This window comes from Sceloporus occidentalis, unplaced genomic scaffold (assembly GCF_023333645.1).
Source record: "Sceloporus occidentalis isolate IW3139 unplaced genomic scaffold, rSceOcc1.0.p SCAF_6, whole genome shotgun sequence".
In the NCBI taxonomy this organism is placed as follows: Eukaryota; Metazoa; Chordata; class Lepidosauria; order Squamata; family Phrynosomatidae; genus Sceloporus; species Sceloporus occidentalis.
Window position 1 is genome coordinate 53,414,674 of NW_028316986.1, and position 18,525 is coordinate 53,433,198.

The 18,525-nt window shown below is 40.5% G+C and overlaps 1 long non-coding RNA gene across 2 annotated transcripts in view; it reads left to right on the forward strand.

Annotated features, from left to right (window-relative positions):
- LOC149310748 (uncharacterized) overlaps window positions 1-18,525 on the forward strand; it is a 126,401-nt gene that overhangs the window by 66,047 nt on the left and 41,829 nt on the right. Inside the window, exon 1 of one of the 2 annotated variants that reach the window (XR_016281706.1) lies at window positions 4,945-4,995. The exons of the other annotated variant lie outside the window; for it this stretch is intronic. This is a non-coding gene — a long non-coding RNA (uncharacterized LOC149310748). Of the gene's footprint in view, window positions 1-4,944; window positions 4,996-18,525 lie in introns of those variants that run through there. 2 annotated transcript variants of the gene reach the window in all.

Sequence of the window (18,525 nt, forward strand, 5' to 3'; positions counted from 1 at the left end):
GAAAGGACCAGGAATCTAGTGTGGGGTAGAAGACTGCAGAGCAACTCTGTTGCACTGGATTTGGGTATATTAAACTCAGCAGACACAGCTTCATGAAGTGACCTTTGTCATTTTTCTGTGTTCCTAATCATTAAAATGGGTAACCAGCTTTGGAAAGAAATTATGAAAGTTAATAGGATGAAGGCGTAAAGGAGGAACTGCAAGACAAAGGTATAGAAGAGGTTATATATAGGGTTACTTGAGTGAAAACTGATAAACTGAAAGATATAAGACAGAAAGTGTTTGAAGATAGATTCATATGGATGGAGAAAATAAGGTTAAGGGGTTAAAAGAGGAAAGTAAACTTGTACAGTTTAAATGGGCATGTAATTACAATTTCAGTTTAAGATAATCTTTAGTAAATAGAAGTAATTAAGGGAAAATGTATCAGGGCTGTAAAAGTAACGAATGTGGAATGAATGAATAAGTCATTATTGCTAAGCAGTTTATTTGTTATGTGCAATTGTTATTAATGTGCATAATGTTTGTGGAATATATATGATGTTCTCTACTGATGGATCTATGTGGGTGTGGTAAATGTGATTTTGTTACTAGTATTAATGTTTGTTTGTTTATTATTTTTAAGATAATAAATAAAGATTAGAAAACTGTACCTTTAATGATTGTATAGAAGAGGGAACTTCAGCAGGAGCTGCTTATTACCTGGTTGTGTAACAAGAACATTTGTTGAAAATCTCTCTGCTACAAAACGTTTAAAGTTACAGGAATGCTCTCCAGTTATAGGTCTGGCAACTACAGCTGTATATTATTGTGAGGTTCATGTTGTGTATGCTCATTGATGATACCCTTTACACACATACAGTACACACACACCTGTATACCTCACAGTCACTTGTCAATGACTTAAAATGGAAGAGAAATTTCATATCTGCAGGCAATTCTGGAAATACAGCTTTGTGAGTGACTGGAGATCTCTGTTAGAGAACTGCCCTCATCAAATTTCAATCCCTGGAATTGCTTAGATGTGGATTGCGATAGTTAAACTTGGTAAATCCCAGTGGTGCAGACAGTGTGACAAGCAAATAACACTATTTTGTGATGTCCCTTTCCAACTTTTGTCTATTACTTCTGCAAATATTATTTGCTCTTATAGGAAACTATAGCCCTACCAAGAGGTACAGGCAGGGGATTGCTGCGGGTGGCAGTGACTGGGAGGTATTCTCCTCTGATGGAGGAGAGGCCTGAGTCTCATGTGATTGATTCTACATCCCTTAAGCCAGTCTGCATTTTATGCAAACAAATCTAATTTACACTTCCTGGACAAATATGCAGACAGCAGTGCAATTATACTCTGGATTGTTCATTTCTCTGAATTTTGCAATGTGGTTTTTGGGCCAAAACCTGCATAAAAATGCATATATTAGGAAAACTGGTTTTGAAAATTCATGTATTAGAGAAAGTTCTATATGAAAATAAATATGCATTTTAATGTGGGTGTGTTCGTGTGTTTTTAAAAAGTCCCAGACTGATGTGGAAATGGAATACAACAAATTCATTACTTAAACCTGTGAAACTGGTAGAGACCAGAAACAGACAGACTCATCCATTCTTAATACAGAGCCTCTATTTTGTTTCCAGTCCCAAAGACATCTGAGGGAAAAATGCCTTGGCAAAATTAAACTTCTTTAGTTTAGCAGCAACCAGTGTTACCTTTCTAGTGACTTTTTTCATGAGGATAGAGGCCTGGATCCTAGTCTCAGTTAAAGTATACTCCTTCAATCAATTGTTACATGGTGATTCTATAGATTAGTAAATCCCATTGATTCAGTGTGTCTACTCTAGTCACAATGAACTGTAGGATCCAGGCCACAGTGTTCTTTATTTGCAGTGCCATTCTCGTCACTCAGTTTGGATACTCTAGAACCTTCTTGAACAGTGTACACTACTTTTCTCAAATGTAGGCTTCTTTCTCATTCTTTGCCCAAGTGGCAGATGTGCAGATCAGTAAGTAGTTTGTTGTCTTGTCACGTGGTTTTATGAAAAACTTTTGCTGAAATTTAAGTATATGGTTAATCTGAATAATGCGTGCAACCTCCTTTTATAGTTCTTTAGTTTCAGTAAAGTATTTCAGCAGAGTATTTCACAGTCATGTGGATTTCTGTGTACTTCATGGGATAAAACTATCGTCACAGAGATAGGTCTTTGTCTCTTATATCATTATTGCATACAGGAGTGAAAAATTTCAAAAGTTGTTTTCCCCTACTGAGATTGAAGGTTTATGTGCATTTTAATAGATTATTTGCATTTTTGCAGCAGGTTTGCAAAGACATCCTTTGTGTGCATGAAACACATTTTTACACAATACTTTTTGCATGAAATACAAATGTTAGCTCTGCTATCTCCAATTTTTCTCCTGTTTGGTATGTAACATCTTGTCTGATGAAGAAGCAAATGGAGCTTTGAAAGCTTGCAACAAGTATATTGTGCATTTTGGTTGGCCAATAGAGGTATCACTGTTTGGTGGATTTCTGTTGACAATGTGTTCATTGTATCTCAGTAAGCTGAGACACCTTCTTGCTGTGGATGAAAAGAAAATTGGTAATATTCTTCTCAGCCAACATAAGTATTACAATCTGGAAATGTCATCACACAGGAACATTTGTGGGATCAATGGCAACAATGAAACGTGGTAGGTACCAGTGAAAAATATCAACCTGGCAAAAATCCAGCATTCAGCGCACAGTGCAGAAGACAAAGTAGAGTCTGATTGTGACCATTACCTGTTTATTGCTTCTAGTAGTGTTAATGCCAGCTTCCTAAGTACTCTCATCTGGAATCCTAGTGATCATGATGCCTGTAATAACCAGTATATCTCTGACCTGTTCTTTCAACATGTCTTATTCACAGGACACTGCCATTTTATCCAATTTGGCAACATAAATGATCTATGCTTTTAGCAGAGTCATGTTCACATTTGTAAGAGAGAGCATTTATATGTAGCTTTTGTTGTAAGCACAAAGTGATGTTTAGTACATCTAAGAATGTGGAGGCATCTTCTCCGTCTGTCGATAATATATCCAGATGTTGCTGAGGCACATGCTCAGGCTTTTCTATCACAGAGAACAACCTTGCAACCCTTCAGTGGTCTCTCTCCACCAGTGGAATAGATACTTCTGTTGGAACAGATTTCTTCTCTTTCTCATAGTCTCACATCTATTCCAAAGGACTTGTGGTAGTAATGTGTGTGTTTGAAGGGGAAGAAGGGTAAAGGAAGCCAATTTTCATGAATAACAGCCATCTCATTTGATGTCTAATAATAATAATAATAATAATAATAATAATAATAAAATTTTTATTTATATCCCGCCCCTTTGAGGTCAATCGGGGCGGCTAACAATAATAAAATACAATACAATATAGACAAAAACTTCCCTCTCCCCCCCTTAAAAAGTTATTAAATCACTTATAATTAAAACCAACAAATTAAACAACATAACACATACACACCATTACAAGACAGACAAAAACAAAACAGCAAACTGTGGCAGCAATCCACTAATACCGAACATCCTAGGGTTATGTGTTTGTGTTTGTATGTTGGTTGGTTCTGTCCTACAACAATTTCTTAATTTTATTTCACTCTGAAAACTGTCCCATTATTGAACACATCCCCTGGCCCCAAGGAAACTGAATATGGATGACTGCCTCAGTGTTTGTTTCAGTAATCAACCTGCTGAACTATGGTGCGTTACAGACCGACCGTTTGGGGCGGCCTGTAGGTGCTCCTTTCTCTGCCAGATAGGGGCCTCAGCTGCCAGAACGGCAGCCTCCGAGGCCCTGATCCGCCGCTTTTCAGGCCGCGGGGAAGCAGCAAAAGGCTGCTTCCCTGCGGCCTGGAAAGGGGTGTCCTTGGGGTGGCAGGGAGGAAGAGAAAGGGGCTGCTCGGCCCCTTTCTCCTTTGCGTTGTTGGCACAGCCAACTAAAGGTTGCGCCAGCGACGCAAACCGTGGAAGGAGCTCTGTTTCAGAGCTCTTTCGTGTGCCGCAGAAAGGGCGCTCTATGCGCCCTCGCGTGGCGCAGAGCCATCATGTCTGCACCGCCCCATTTGGAGGCAGAGTGTTCATGACGTCATAATGGCGGCCCCCGTGTGGAACGGGTGCTGCCATTTTGTACATCCTGGGGACGTACTAGGGTTAGGTGTGTGCGTAAGGCACGCACTTTGCCTAACCCTAGTACATCCCCAGGACGTACTTTACACCCATTTGTAACGGGTCTATAATTCAACTGCAGAGAAGGACTTTTACTTCTGATACAATATTGTAATCATGCTTCTGTGCTAATTATTCAAGAGATCCTTTGGTCCAATAACTCAGATACTATTTTTTTTAAAAAATGTATGGCCTGTTACAGACAGCCAAAATAAAGCTGCTTCGAGTCACAGTGGAGGTATGGTGTTTCAATGATGCATGTGTCCTAAGAGTCCAGAAGCCTCACCAAAGCCACGCTCCAGTCTTTAGGGCTGGAGCATGGCTTTGGTGCAACTTCTGGACTCTTAGGATGCATGCATCATTGAAACACCATACCTCCACTGTGACTCGAAGCAGCTTTATTTTGGCTGTCTGTAACAGGCCTATATTTGTCCTTGATAATATAATATTGTTGTTGTTGACTGCCCTCAAGTTAGCCTTAACTCAAGGCAACCCTGTAGATGAGACATCTTCAAGACCTCCCATCCTCCACTTCTCTGCGTTGTTCCTGTAAATTCAGGCCTGTGACTTTGATTGAGTCTATCCATCTGGCATGCAGTATTCCTCTCCTCCTCTTCCTCCTTCCTCTTTTTCTTCTGTTGTTGTTAACCGCACTTGAGTCAGCCTCGATTCATGGTGACCCTCTGGATGAGACATCTCCAAGAGCTCCTGTTCTCCACTGCTCCACTCAGGTCCTGTGGATTCAGGCCCAGGACCTCCCTGATTGAATCTGTCCATCTGGCATGAGGTATTTCTCTCTTTCTACTACCGTCTACCTTTCCTAGCATTATTGTCTTTTTTAGTGAGTCATGCCTTCTCATGATGTGGTCAAAGTATGAAAAGCCTCTGTTTTGTCATCTTGAAATAGTGTAAAATGTTGATAATATTGTCATGGATAATATTGTAGGAAAATAAATGCACAGATACTTGACAGGGAGCTAATTGTAATGAAGATCAATACAACCAGATCAGAAATATCATCCAAATGGAAAATTACAGAAGGACCAAGGATTGATAGCTGGTTATCCAGGGTCTGGAACACAGCCCCATTCTTATATACAAACTAAAAGGTGCAGAGGGAAAACCAGAAGCCAAGAAAGTTTTTGAATATTGGTACCTATTATTTTCTTTGTAATCATGGAAAGTTCTTTCCACCCAATATCTAAGCTCATATTTGGATATTTGGATGTACATGTTCTAGGTGACAGAATGGTGAACATCCTAAACACCTAAATCAGAATGAAGAAACATTGCCTCTTTGGGACAAGTCAGAAGCTCACTGTATGTACCATCATTAAAAATGACTCTTGTCACCAGGTGAAAGACAACCACAGCTTGTGGGGGCAAATTATTTAAACTTCATTGGAGTCAAAGGATCTCCCAATAGCCTTTGCACAGGAATGGGCTTCTGTTCACATTTTCCAGCTGGAGCTGTCTTATGACCTCAAATGCCACCTGAGAATGTCAGCTCATCTGTTCTGGCATCTGCAGTGTTCCACCCAGTACTGTGGACCTGTTCCTCCTGGAACAAGTCCAGGTGGTAAAATAGATCAGAGTTGCCTATTAGAGGTATAAAAACATAGCTGAAAAGGAGCCTTTCTGGAATCAGACAGAAAACCATTTAGCCCAGCATTTTCTTTACAGGAGCAAGAAACATGCCTCTGGGTCAGCCATAAAGGCAACAGCCTGCCCTCCAAAGGGTTGTTTCTGAAAATGAAAATTCAGTTTAGCAAACGATGATTAGTACCTACTAGCAGAATTAATGCATCTCTGTTTGGGGATAATACCATATTTAGCTGTTCAAGGCAAAATCTGAAAGACAATAGGAAGATTTTCTACCATTTGAAGAGGAATTGCTCTGAGGATTGTTATTCTCCATGACAAATAGGTAATATTTACAATTTGGTCTCAGTTGGGTTTTTTCTACCTTGTTCCATCAAAAATGGAACCAGTAGGCCTCAATCTACTGTTGACTAGAACTGATACATTGAATTAATGGGATTTATATAAGTTTTGACTTATCATTCAATAACTGATTCAGTGGCTCTACTCTACTTGAGAGTAACCAGTAAGCTTCAGGCCTAAGTCCATTCTGACTCAGACCTTACTCTCCAATATCTGCTGTTGTTTCCTTGTACATTTGTTCTGTGCTACTTCAGGTAATTTGTATATTTCACCAAATTGAAGGGGCAGAACTCTGGGTTGCAACCAGACATGTGTTTCTAGAGTTGGGGGCTATTTTTCACCACCACCTATGCATTGCAATGTATAATCTGATACCTGCACACCTATCAGTCAGTCTGCTGCCTCCATGTTGAGACTGAGTTTTAACAAGAAACTTCCATGCTACAGTGTTCGGACTTCTGCGCTTCAGACTCCCCCCTTCCTTTCTTGAACCATATAACTTGATGAAGAGTTCTGGACAACTCAAAAATTTGCTTGTTTTTGTAGAACATTGTTTGTGTGTGTGATTGCTTTCAAGTAGCCTGTTGACTTCTGGTGACTCCATTAATTTTCTTTTCTTAGGTAAGGAAGTGGTATTGCCAATTCCTTCCTCTGAAATACAGCCTGCAGCACTTGGTATTTGTTGGTGGTTTGCCATCAAAGTACTAACTACAGCTGACTGTACTTAGTTTCCAAGATCAGAGCGGTTCTGGTGCCTTTAGGGTATAAGCATTGTAAAATTCTAGCTGGTCTCTGCTCACCTGTGGATTTTGTATTATGCTTTTTCATGGGCCAGCATGCTTGCTCTTGTTTTTGACAGAATTATATTCTCTCTTAGTTTGTTGAACCCTTTAAAACATTCCAGGCTATGCTGGAGTATTGGGATTTGCAGCCCGATAACATCTGCTAGGAAAGGTAGAAGGCAGTAGAAAGAGAGGAAGACCACATGCCAGAAGGTTAGACTTGATCAAGGCAGACACAGGCCTGGGCCTGAGGGACCTGAGTAGTGAGGTAGAGGAATGTTTTTTTTTTTTTTTGGGGGGGGGGGAGATGTCTTAACAACATGGTCACCATGAATTGATGTTGACTTGAGGGTAGTTAACAACAAACATCTGTAGGGCCTCATGAACACCCTTCAGGTTCAGGGAACTGGTCAGACCCGAGTTAGGCTCCATCTGCACTTCATTCGCCTGGGAATGGTGTAACTAGAGCCGATGTATTTCTAGAACTTGGGAAAAAAATCATGGTCAGTGGCCTTGTTAGCTGGGAGACTGAGAGAGTTGTGGTCTAAGGCAGTGGTTTTTGATTCTCCAGATGTTTTGGATTTCAGCTTCCATAATTCCTGAGTCTTTGCCAAGTTGGTTGGGGCTTCTGGTATTTGAAGTTCAAAACAAATAGAGGACCAAAGGTTAGGAACCACTGGTCTAGGGCCTCAATCCAATTGCTAGTCCAGGGGTGAGAGTTATGTAGCCCTCCAGATTGTCGGACTGCAACTTTCAGCATTCACTATTAGCTAGAAGACTTGTACTACAACATCTGGCTTCCTAATTCTGTGGTAGTCCCTGCAAGAATAGATGCATTGAAGCAATATGATTTACATAAGTGTTAACAATTGATTAAATAGTTTAGTCCAATTAGGACTAGACTGTACCCCCCAACATACTTTTCTCAAGCTTTGCACATTTTTCTCATCTTGCTTTTTATAGGGAAGGTTTATTTCTTTTTAAATAAGTAAAGATCTGCCAGGCTGAATGACCAGCAAAATTGCACCACTATATTCCACCAACCCAGGTTGGATTTTTCTGACAAAGACCATCTAGCTGTTACCTGGGGCACTCACATGCCTACTGTAAGTATTCATTCTTGCAGTCACCATGGAATTGATAGCTGGGGAAAGGTTTCCCCTTTTCTACTGACAGTGCTAGGCTTTTGCATATTGTTCCTCAACCTGCAGAAGTGAAATAGAAGTGGAAAATACCCTTATCAATATTAGTGCTTGAGTCTCCAGATGTTGCTCGCCTTCATGAATAAAAGCCTCTGTGAGTACAATTCATAGATATTTTTGGAAATATCAACTCTGCAGTGGGTCAGCAAAGGCCTTTTACTTTCAAAGTGTGTTCACTGATCTTCAAATACCTGATGACGGTTCTTTGAGATTTAGCCAATAATCTTTTACATTTGGTGCTTTTTTTGCTGCTTCAAAACCAGAAAATGCTGTTGGAAGAACTCCTAGAAGCTCAGAAGTGGGTCACGCTTGGGGATTTTAGAGTGTAATTCAGGAAAGGGCCTCTAAGAGTTTGCTTTTTTAAACTCTCTGTGGCAGATGATGGGAGTTTTGCAGGTGGAAGGAACAAGAATGGAGGGCATCCCTGGGCTCAGAAAGAGATGTTTCAGAAGCTGAGAACCATTGGAGGAGAAGATCAGGTGGGAGAGTCTGGGTTAGTGTCACTAGAAACAGGAGAGGCAGCAAAAAGGGATGTATACTGCCCACAACTAGTTGGATCTTTTTTCCTGCCAAATTGTTATAATATTTAGTCACTGAGCATGTCCAAGCAGTTCCTTATCTCTCTCCATCCCTGCAAACTGTTACTGAAAATAACACAAGCATCTGGCACTGTCTGCCTTTCTCATCCCACAAACAATTGTCACCAAAACTAGTTTAAACATTGCTGCTTGCAATGGTCACTAAAGACCAGTTGAAATATGATGTGCCAGCACTGCATTACCAATAGGACCACCAAATGGTAGGGTTGCCAGGACCATTTCCCACTACACACTGGTAGCACTATGGTTTTACTTTTAACTGCCATGGCAACATCCTGTGGAATCCTGGGGTTTGTAGTTGGTTGAAGCACTAGATTTATCTTGCTGGTAATTCTAAATAGCCCTCCCTAAACCACAAATCCTAGGATTTCATAGGTTGGAATCACAGCAGTTAAAGTGGAATCACAGAGTTGTAGCTGTGTAGTGTGAAAGGGCCCCAGAATTTTGAAACAATGTGTGACAGTCCTCTCTGTTGCCAACTCAAATCAGGACTGACTGGTACACATGGGACAGGCTTAGATAAAGCCCACATCAACTATTGTAGGTGTCCTAGTCTTCCATGAGATTAAAGATCTGACAAGAGCCTGGAACTCTTGTGTCAAGACCTCTGCTAAAGACCTGCCTCATTTGCAGTTTATTTCAGTTGTCTGGGCCTATAGAGATGAGAGCAGGAAGAGTGGGGGCCAGGTGGGCTTGAAACATTTGGATTTCTAGAATATAATCTGAGATCATTTTGCTCCCCAACAAATGCATGTTGATAGTTTTGAACAAATAGTTTGACAAAACCTATTGAACTGCCCTTCTTTTTGTAGCATAGGAACCTAACTCTGTCCTTTCCATATTATTTCTGCCTCTGGTATCAAGGTTTCTGTTACAGAAGTAATGCCTAGGAACACATCTGTTAACCGAGATATATCTGCAGTTACTTTTAAAAGTTACCTTTAAATGGCATTTTAAGTCATTATAGAGGTATTTTTCAAGTTGCATGCCATTGAGTTGTCAGTTCTAAAGATTGCTTTCTTTAAGTAATGAAGACTATTGAAAAATAGTGAGATATGAGATAAGTAACACAAGATAACATCTTTAACAGTATAGTGAGTAAAACAACCAATTATTTCCCAAAGACTACAACAGGTAATGGGAATTACATTTTTAAAAAGTAACCTCCCAAGGTTTGGTGCTAGGTTCACAATGCTGCTTGTGTGACAGTGGTCTAAAACCTCAACTAGGCAGCATCCTTTGTAGCCAGCAGCAGTTGGTGGTTCCATGCCAGTTTGGTGGTGGAAAGGAACTATCCAAGGTTCTGAGCCTCTTTTGTGGCTAGGATTCAGTGTGTTGAATATTTCCTTTAACATTTGGATTGAAAATAGGATGCCCTGCCCTGCTGAACTTTGTCCAATAATAATAATAATAATAATAATAATAATAATAATAATAATAGGATTTATTTATATGCTGTCCAATCACTGGGAATGTGGGTGGCTTACAACAGAGGGGATAATACAAGGCAATAACAATAAACATGAATTAAAAAAACAAATGTAACATAGCAATGCATTAAACAATAACAATAAAATAAGATAGTAATTAACAATAGCAATAAATAACAAAAATACATAGCAATTATAGCAACAAAAATATATAGTAATTATAGCAACAATAAAATTAACAAAGCAAAATACATAACAATTAACAGAGCAAAACAAGTAAAAAGAAATTATATAATAATAGCAAATGCAAGTCTAATGGAATGCAATACAATAGTACAATATAATACAACTGTAATACAATATAACACAATACACATAATTCCCCTTGCACACACACCCCCCGCATGAAAGTTTTTGACAGTATGCTGTAAGACCATTGGCATATCCAGTGCAGAACTGTCAATTACACAGATTGACAGATGCAATCTGAGATTTTCAGGCATCTCCAGCCCAGCCTGGAGATGCAAGAGACTGATGATGCGGCAGTGTGATGTAGCAGCCAATGAGATTCTAGCCTGCATCAATAGGAGTATAGTGTCTAGGATGAAGAAATAATAGTATTACTCTGTTCTGCTTTGCTGACACCTCACCTGGAATTCTGTGTTCCGTTCTGGTCACCACAATTCAAGAAAGATGTTGACAAGCTGCAATGTGTCCAGAGGAGTGTGACCCAAATGGTGAAAGGTCTGGAAAGGCCTGGAAACCATGAGGAGCATCTTAGGGAGCCGAGTATGTTTAGCCTGGGGAAGAACATATTAAAAGGTGGTATGATAAACATGTTTAAATATTTGAAAGAATGTCATATTGAAGAAGCAGCAAACTTGTTTTCTGTTGTATTTTATTATTCTATATATTTTTTTCTATATATTCTATTATTCTAAGAATCTGGGATTATCTACATGCAAATTGCTCTACAGCAGAGTAGGAGCTTTTCACCTGTATTTTCTTCCCTACACTAAATATGTTTCTCTTATTATATGGGGGTGCCCAGATTTGGTTTCCCTCTGTAGGTATTATGAGTTAATAAGGTTGGGTATCATTTACCTAGGCAATCAGCAGAATCTAGGTGATCGACCTGTTTATTTTCTTTGCATTTTCTCTTACTAGTTTCAGGTCAGTGAGGCTCATTTTTTCTACTGTCTCCCCAATTTTGGAATAGAAGCACAAACTATGGTCCTTTAAAAAAAAATCAAAAACCTCTAAGCACATGCTCTCTTGGATTCTTCCCTGTTAACAGGAACAAGGATTTTGACCCTCCAGTCACAATGCTTGGTCTCACTCCTCTGTAATAATAGAATCAGAAAATTGGAAGGGTCTGCAAAGGTCATCAGATCCACCCCACCATGTAGAAATACACATCTAAAGCACGCTGAGATATGGCCATCCAAGCTATGTTTAAAGACCTCCAAAGAAGAATAATCCAGTACTCACAGAGGAAATGTATTCTACTGCCAAATATATCTTACTGTGAAGAAGTTCTTCCTAATGTTTAGGTGAAATCTCTTTTCTGCAATCTCTTGGTTTGTATCCAATTCTCTGGAGCAGCAGAAAACAAGGTTGCTCCATCTTCTGCTTGGCATCTCTTCATATCATATCACCTCTCAGTCCTCTGTTCTTCAAGCTAAACATACCCAGCTCCCGGAATTGTTGATCATAAGGCTTGGTTTTTAGATCCTTGATCATCTTGATGGCCCTCCTCTAGGCACATTCCATCTTGTCAAAAGCGTTCTCAAACTGTGATGCTCAGATTGGACACAATGTTCCAATAGCAATAGAAGTAGCAAGTACATTTCTATACCACTTACCAATATACTAAACAGTTTACAGAGTGTAAACTAAATGCCCCCAACAAGATGAGTGCTCATTTTAGTGACCTACAGAAGGATGCCAGCTGAGTTGACCCAGAGGATTTTTCTTTTGAATTAACCAGCAAATTATCTTAGGTGGACAGCAGTTGGAATCCATGCATTTGTGATCAACTGGCTCACACCCATGGACAGAATTCTAGAAAATACATGCTGCTGTATTTTGTAGTTTTCAAGTAGTCTTCAAGGGCAGCCCTGTGTAGAGGGCATTACAGTAGTCTAATGCAGGGACTACTGTGGCTAAGTTATCTCTGTCCAAGAAAGGCTGTAGCTGGTGGACCAGCTGAAGCTGGTCTCAAGCATTCAGAGCCATTGAGTTCATCTAGATCTCCAGTGACAAAGATAGATCTAGGAGCATTCTCAGACTATGAAGCTGCTCATTCAGGGTGAGTGCAGCCCTATCCAGGACAGGCAACCTCAAGAACCAGACTCAGGAACCATCAGTCCATAGACTCTCTATCTTACTGGAATTCAGCATCAGTTTATTCACCCTCATCCAGCCCATTACAGCATCCAGGCACTGCTCCAGACCCAGCTGACTGTGAAGACAAAGAGAAATAGAGCTGAGTGTTATTAGCATACTGATGACACCCAATTCCCAAACTCCTAATGACCTCTTCCAGCAGCCTCATTAGATGAGAGACAAGCTTAAACCCTGTGGCACCCAAAAATGCAATGGCCAGAGGGCTGAGTCCACCAACACCACTCTCTGGAACTGACCTTGCAGGCAGGAGTGAAACCACTGTAAAAGACTGCCTCCTATTCCTATCTGCCAGAGCTGGTCCAGTAAGGTATTATGGTCAATGGTATAGAAAGCTGGTGAGAGATTCAGAAGTTTCAAAAAGGTAGTGCTCTGCCTGTCTTTCCCCTGCAATAGGTCATCAGTCAAAGTACCAAAGACCATCTTGGTTTCATATCCTGGCCTGAAACCAGACTGAAATGGGTCTAGACAATCCTCCAAAAACATCTGAAGTTGCTCAGACATCACACGTTTGGACTCAGTGGCCTGTCTTCCAGTCCCTTATTTCTTAACCCTGTGTATTCCATGGTGTGTGTGTGTCTTTGCGCTTGGCCATAGTAAAGAAAGATATGCCACTAACTATTGTTAACTTGTGTTGCAACTGTCCCACAATGATGCCTCAGCACACTTTATGATTTTTACTAGTTACATATTTTCATATTGACTAAGAAGGTTATATTCCAGAACCAGCCTGTACATCTGAAATGTTAACTCAGAGCCTGAACATTTTCAAAAAGATTCTTTCATTTTCTCAGAATGATGTAGTGTGACATTATGATGTTCATCTGCAGACAGAAGCTGGGTTGGTACCTCACAGTAAGACAAGTTAACATTTGCTCCATTTGGGCTTGTTGTTGTGTCCTATCTACACTAACAAAGCATGGTTTATTAACCAGACATGAACCATAACTGGAATCACAGACTCTTTATCCACAGCCTGCCATTTTGTTTCATCCTAGAAATGTTGCAGTTTTTGACTTGATTCTCCAGCTGCCTATCCTACAATGGATTCTGACAAATGTGGAAAGAGGAAAAGAGCCCAGAATCGAGGAGAATGAACTGTTTTTGTGGCTGTCTACAAACAATTCATGACTAAAGAAAACAAGCTGGCCAAAAACCATGCAAATGCAGCCAGAAGTTTAGCTTTTCTTACCAAACTGGAAAGGCAATTCTCTGTTAGGATTGTGCTACTTATTACAGTTTGCTTCCAGTTTTTTCCATAAATAAAATAAAAAGGAATGGCTGCCCATATTGGAGAAAAACATTCTATGGGAAATATGAGCTAAAACCATGTCCCTTCATGTCTCATTTTCTATACATGGCAAATGTTTGTTTGAAGGAGCACTCAGTCATCTCCACTCCCAGCAACTAAGCTCAGAAAAGTTGCTTTTTTGGACTACATGCCCCCAAATCCAGAGGATTCTGTGAGTTGAAGTCCAAAAAATGTATTTTTTTAGCTCTGCCAGCAATAGACCCAAGTTATAGTTTCATTACCACAGTGAAAACTAGGTTAGTGATACCTTCCTTTTGAACCAAACCTTCATCACAACCATTTTCTTTGCCCAATAAAATGCCTTTCAGACTAAGAAACAAAAGGAGAGGCTGGAGACAAGCAAGTGGATCCCAAAGCCCAAATGTAATGAAAGCAGACTGTATGGAAGGGAGTGAAGATAGGATGCAGGCGGCTGTAGTGTGGAGAAAGAAGAGCTGGAGTTCTTCTAGACTTGCCACTAGCCCCAATGCTCTCCTCACTCCAACAATCAAAGGGCAGCCTGTGTAATTAATACTATTTAGGCCAGGCTAATGACAGAGGGAAATGTCTCTTGTCAGCTCAGCTTTGTCCACTGGTCCTGATTTAGCAACATGAAAGCATTTTTTGCTGATTAAGTGCTCATTGAAGGAGATAAAAGAGATGGCCATGAAATGTTCCCTTTAATGTGATGGATATAAAAGGACTGGTAAAGATGGACAAATGGAGTGTATGGGGCGGGGGGGAAGGGGAGAATGAGAGAGATGCATCTGAAACAGCTGTCGATTGGGAGTCAAGGGCAACTGTAGACTAGCCTCAGAGAAAAGCAGGGAATGTAGGCTACCCTTTACTTGATTTAAAAAAAAAAAAAGTACCTGTAGGATAAAGCAGCATAAACATTGTTGTATGGTATTGTGATAATCTGAGGCTATATTGGTGCTGCTGTTACTTCAGGACTGATCCCATCTCCAATTTAAGCACTGGCCTTTAGTGATGGGGGGCATGTGAACCATGACTGAAGGGTACAAACTGAGCTGGATGGCAAGGGAATGCAAATGATAGAACTGGATAATTTTCTACCTGGATATTGCTCCTTTGTTGGAAAACCTCACAGAGAGCGCACACAAATTTTCATTGGTAATGGATGAATCTCTTCCATGTCTCTTGAACCAGATGTGGATTTCCTCCACATGTACATAAGTATGCAATCAGGGGAAAAAAGGTTTCAGCAACAACAGGGGAATGTAACAGGCAAAGACAAGAAGATGTAATTGTAAAATTTAAATATATGTATGTATTTTCTGAACCCAGAATGTCATCAGCAGAGGAAATTCAATAGCTTAATATTTCCAGCTGCTGCTAAGCAATATAAGAGCCAGTGTGGTGCTGTGGTATGAGCTCTGGATTATGACTCTGGAGACCAGGGTTTGAATCCCCAATTAACCATGGAGAGCCACTGGGCAAGTCACACTCTCTCAACCTTAGATGAAGGCAATGTCAAACCACCTCTGATCAAATCTTGCAAAGAAACCCCAGTGATAGGTTGCCTAAGAGTTGCCATAAATGGGAATGACTCGAAGACATACAACAACAGCTGAGTAATGTAATACTAGAAGGAGCTACAACCCTGAGTCAGAATGATTGTCACCAATCCCCAAGTCTCTCCCGCATAAGTGTGAGGGACTGGAAATGCTCCCACCCTTATAGGGAACTAAGAAGCTGCCTTATATTAAATCAAACCACTGGTCCATTGAGCTTAGTATTGTAAATATTGACATGCAGAAGTTCTTCAGTGCTTCAGATAGGGAATCTTTCTCAGATCCATTTGGGGAGAGCAGGGATTGATTTTTGGATTCTTTCCATGTAAAGCATGTGCTAAAGCCCTGAGTTACACTATAGCTTTTCCACTCCTTGCTACTCACTGCATCTGCCTGGGTCTGATATCCCCAGATAAGCCTGTAAGGGAGCCATATTTGAATAAGACTTGCATAAATAAAACCATTGTGCATAGGGAAATTTTGTATCATCAAGACTCCCTGTTGAAATTCCATTTTTGGAATCAAGTGATTTTACATGGATGTGATCCTATATTACTCTACGTGGATGCCTGGAGACATTGGCGTATATTATTCAATGATGAGCAAGTACGCTTTTGGTCTTCAGTGAATCTTCAGATTGAAATAACCCTATTCATTCTTCTATCTATTTAATGACTGGACAATGACTTAGAATCCATATCAAGCAGGCATAGCATAGCACTTTGTCTTCACAATCCTACATCCTCCCCAGCCCCAGCAGCTGTCAAACTCTGAGAGGGGCTGCTAATGCTGCTCCTTACCACTGGGGAAGGGAAAGAGACCAAAGGCAGTTTAGATGATGAACAGTTGGTCTTGGCCCAGAGTGGGGAAGAAATGAATGTTTATTCACAGATGGAGTGCACCACCTTTTCCTTCCCCTCAGAGCCCAGAGCAGCTGCACCATCACCTTCTAAATAGATTCCTCACTTCCTTGCATCCCCATTGATCATCATCATCATCAGTCAGTCTTCCTGGGGGTTGACAACTATCAGAGAGGAGCTTTTGGAAAAAACACAAAGGGTTAGAGAATAGCTCCCTGCACCCATTCCAAAAAGAGAATACATGGGTATAAGCCACAAATACATGTACATATGTCACCAACAGGATACCACCCAATTTTGCTTGACAAATATAGCACAAACTGCGGGGGATTATATATTACCCATGTGGGGAATTATATGTTACATTTTAATATCAACCTATTATCTCATTTAGATATTTCATTTTTCATTGCTGTATTAACTTTATATATGGACATGGCTGGACATTCCTTCCTTCCTTGCATATGTATCCATATGTGTGGTGAGGGAGAAGGATATAGAACTTGGAAAAGTTACTTTGGGGGACTAAAAGGACTGGTAAAGATGGACAAATGGAGTTACCAGAACTCCCAGAAAGAATTGTACTGTTATGTACTGTTGCTGGGGAAATAAGTAATTGCACTCTAAAAAAGTAATATTCCCAGACTCTGGTAGGCTGCCTATCAAAAGAATAGCAGAAAGTACAGCTGCTGTTCTATTGCATAGCTGTGTGAATTCATTCTTAAATATATAGATGAGAAATGATGCCAAGTGATGTCAATTTGTCATGTTTAATTTTTCATTTGGCACTCTATGCATATTCTGTGCAGTTCATTATTGCAAAGGTGAGAAGAATGGAACATCTTTTTGTTTCAGGACGAAAATTGATCAGTTAAAGGAAATTGCTGGGAGAGGGGACAAATGATCACTTGGTCCTTTGCCCAGCTTTCTTTGCATCTGTCTTTGGCTGTTGTTATAAACAAAATCCCAGAAATGGTGTTCTGAACTTGTAAGGAGCATGAAATGTGGGTTGCAGTAGCTCATTGAACATGGGGCTGCATTCCCCCCCCAAAAAAAAAGCCTTTGTGTTTTTATAGGTTTAAGGGAAAGAGGCAGGAGAGTCAACCAATCAGAAACTACCAAGTATTTTTAGAGATGGGACCAGAGGAAACCAGGTGTTGACTTCACTCATGTCCATTCCAGCCTCACTTTGTGTTTGGACTTAGTGTCTGTTGTGTCCCCATCAGATACCAAAAAGTGGTTTTTTTCACAACTTTCTTTGGAGATGGTGGTTTAGCATGGGAACCAGATTGAGGTGGTTTGAGGTTGTGGCCAGAGAACCCATTAGATGCAGCTCGGGGGACCCCTTATCTTGGAGGAGATGAAAATAGAAACATGCACAGTTTTGGGGGCAGATGGCTCTGGCCCATATCTAGGTGAAGAAACAACCATGCAGTGGCATCTGCCCATATGGACCACCACACCTGTCATTTTGGTAGTTGGGCTGGATCAGATGGCTTCATTGTCCAGACTGAGTGGTGCCTGGATCTTGATCCATGTTGTGACCAAGTTTCTTTAGATGTAACCAACAATAGTTGTGGCATTTTCCTGCCACATGCAATGTGGATGTCTGTGTTTGTTTAGAATACATGGAGCTGTACTTGCTGGTGAGTTCACAAAAGTTTGTTCGTGATCACCTGGAGACATGGCCACCCAAAGACACTTTGCTTCCCAAATGAAGAGTGAAATGGTACTCCCACCCTAATACAACTTTCAGAAGCTGACTAGATTGGTAACTGATTTGTACTTCAGGATGAGATAGCAGCTTCCATTACACCTGAAGCAGCAGGCTAGTTTCCAGGGATCCAGAGAAACTGTCTTCTAGAAACAGCTTGAGAATTCTTGAAGACAAGTGTCTGCTACCTGATGGTTACTTCACTCTGTCTTATAGTAGGACCAGCCCTCTGGAGATACATTTCTAAGCATCCCATTTTGAATGCCTTCCAAGAGTCATCTAAAAATCATACAATATGCTGATGTCATGGTTATTTTCCAAAAGGTGAAGTGATGCCACCATGCCACTTTGGCAGGTGGTGATCACTGGAATGACAGAAATACTATTAAGTACAGTGTAGAAGGTTATGAAAATACCAGCAAGTGTTCATTAAGGGATCACATTTTCACCGAAAGCAGTAAATCCATCATCTTGGGGTTTATCTTTGTAAACATTTTGTGCTTTAAAATAAATACATGAACCTAGAGGGGGAGGGGAATTGTCTATTAACATGG